Source organism: Oryzias latipes, chromosome 15, assembly GCF_053564925.1.
Source record: "Oryzias latipes strain Hd-rR chromosome 15, Olatipes_Hd-rR_3.1".
NCBI classification, from domain to species: Eukaryota; Metazoa; Chordata; class Actinopteri; order Beloniformes; family Adrianichthyidae; genus Oryzias; species Oryzias latipes.
The window spans coordinates 30895123-30897995 of NC_136251.1; the positions used below are offsets into that span (position 1 = coordinate 30895123).

Sequence of the window (2873 nt, forward strand, 5' to 3'; positions counted from 1 at the left end):
AACAACAATTAAAAAAAAAAAAAAAAAATTAAAAAGCAGCATTACATTTTAGAAAACAAAACAAAATTTCAGAAACCAAAACTTGAAAAACAAAAATGACAAAAAAAAAAATTTCAGAAAACAAAATTAATTTCCAGGAAAAAAAAGAAATATTAAAAAATGAAAACATTTCAGAAAAAAAAAATAATTTCCAGAAAAAAAATGAAATATTAAAAAATGAAAAACATTTCAGAAAAAAAATGAAATTTTAAAAAATGAAAAACATTTCAGAACACAGAATGAATTTCCAGAAAACAAAACGAAATCTTCAAAAATGAAAAACATTTCCAAACCGGAAGAGGCAGGTACTATGGGACAACGCTGATTGGATGATGATTTTTGTCAATCATTTGAACTGAAAAGTATTTTAAATGAAGCGATGCTGGATTTTATTGTCCAAACAACAATGTACTATAATAATCCACGTATTTCCCATTTATATATCAAATAAAAAATGCAGCAAACTGTTAATGAACTTTAAAATTATTTTTTTAACATTTCGCCTGACACACGGTCACCCGGAAGTAGTTTGTGAGCACTTTTACTTTGAACGCTGTGCGCTAATGTCTACGGCTGCGAGGTTCACGCTGTCAATCATCTTCAGGTAAGAATCAAGTCTGTGATCTTTTCTTTTGTCAGTCACATGTCTCTAGGGATGTTAATTTTAGGATGTTAAAGTGCTGCTTTGAAAAGATAATTTCTTTTTATCTTGCGCATGCGCAAAAGGAACCCGATGGAGACGAACCGTCTTCACATGATAGCCGTTCCCGTTTTCGGTGACAACATGAGAGAAAAAGCTCCGAGCCAGCCTGATTCTGTGATTTATACAGTAATTACAGTAATTATATGGCATCAGTGTTGCTAAAAATCGACTTTAAGATTGAAATCAGTAAACAAGTTCTTATGGGAAATAATATTAAAGTGTATTGTATATTTTTGAACCATACATATACATATACTGAAACTTAAAAATGAACTTTAAAAGTTTATAAAATACTTAATTGAATTAACATGTGATATTTCTGCAGGTGAAGTTTTCAAAGCGAAGTTCCAGAAAGGTTTGTGCTGCAGAAGAACAGATGGCAGCTCTACATGGGAATACAAGAAGACTAAAGTCATTCATATCATTGTGCAGTGTACAGGCAAGTCACCATGATTTATGTGAAATGTAATCAATAAATATTATTTAACCTTAATATCTAATTTTTTTTTTAAATTGCAGGTCCTTTAAAAAACGTCTTTAACCTGCTGCATAAGCCTGATTAGTTGTAAATGATGCAGTGGGGAGTGAAAAACGAAGCACAATTCCTGGCTTTAGCGTCGGGCTGATGATCTATGAGGAATCGCATCAAACACGTGTACAACTCCAAACAACTTAATGTTCCTTTAAGCCAAACTCCAGTTTAAAATGTTCATATTAGGCTTGCTTCATTTAGGAGTTTTTCCAAGTTTACCATTTTAGGTTTTAAAGCTTTATTAACAAAGATGATGTTTGATTTTCAAAGCTGTTGTTTCGAAATGTTTTTTTGTCAATGAAAAAACTGAATGCTGACGTGAGGATTGTAATAATGGATATGAAAATAAACAAATTTGTTTCATAGCAATGCAGTATATTTATTGAAAACTTAACATGAATACGTTATTCAGTAACAGAAACAGTTGTGGATTTTCCTTTAAGGGCTTCTTCATGCAGTCAATCAAATGTTCCGTTTACATTCAGCATTTACTCAGCGTACCTGTCAGTCACATTTATTAGAGGAAGAAATGCATCTGGGAAAAGTCTGTTTGTGCTTAACAACTATATCAAAAAGAGTAATGTCAGGAAAGGTTTGTCCACATTGCTGCTCAGCATCACATCCAGAGGAAGATGCACAGGTAAGAGACGCCAGTTCCTGCTCGTACATGCTTGCAGCTTCCTCTGCACTGGACTCCAGCTCCATTGAAATCCCTGACAGAAATAAATTAATAAATTAAAAATCCCTGACAGAAAAACATCAGCTGCCGTTCATCTTTCATTCAGGAAAAAGTTGAGTTCATCAAAATGAGGAGAAAATGGGTTAAACCAGAAATTCATTAGGGAGGGGTCAAAACACCAAACTCAGAATAAAATACATTATTTCAGTCTTATAAAAATACATTCTAAAACACTTTGTATTCCTCCTCTGCCTGAAAGACTAAAATGTTTTTTTTTTAAAGAATCTTTTTAGACTACAGACTTTGCCACCTTTAGTTACACACCTGGACGTGTCTGATGATGTGCCCATCCAGTCATTTACTGTCATGTTTCTGTGCACTGACACAATCTAAAGTCACAGATCTTAATAGTGTGAATAAGAAGCATTCATAAATGTTATTCTGAGACACAAACTGCTGCAGTTTACCTGACAGCTTTGCTGATTTATGCTGCTGGTACACCTGTCTGAGAATCCTGCCCACGTGACCCCCCTCTCCAGCTGATGAGGTAACCTGTCATTAACGTATGACTGAAGGATCTTGGATCTGTCTGTAAACACCCACCTAGAAATCACGTTTAACGCTACATGTATTAGATCAAACAAATGTGCCTCCATACCTTATCTGTGGATGGCGGGACTGCATTTCCTGATGATGTGCGCCGTCTTTAACACCCGTTTCTTCGCAGCTGCTGCTTTAGACAGAATCCTCTCACGACATATCGAAACATTTGTAAACCTGGTTGGTGTTGATATTTCTGCGTGCGTTCTGTCATCACATCCGCTAAATATTCAAAGATTAACGTTTATGTTAACGTTTTACCGTCCCTTTCTCTGTTTACCTGCAGAACGGACGTCATCCACACAAACTACTTCCGGGTG

General features: G+C 34.9%; 1 long non-coding RNA gene across 2 annotated transcripts; it reads left to right on the top strand.

Annotated features, from left to right (window-relative positions):
* The first annotated feature begins 551 nt into the window (after window positions 1–551).
* On the top strand, window positions 552–1399 carry LOC144984080 (uncharacterized). 2 transcript variants are annotated; one of them, XR_013647718.1, is made up of 4 exons: window positions 557–643; window positions 766–868; window positions 1068–1181; window positions 1262–1399. It is a non-coding gene; the product is annotated as an uncharacterized LOC144984080 (long non-coding RNA). The 2 variants fall into 2 exon arrangements; XR_013647717.1 differs by lacking the exon at window positions 766–868 and having other exon boundaries at window positions 552–643.
* The last annotated feature ends 1474 nt before the right edge of the window (window positions 1400–2873 follow it).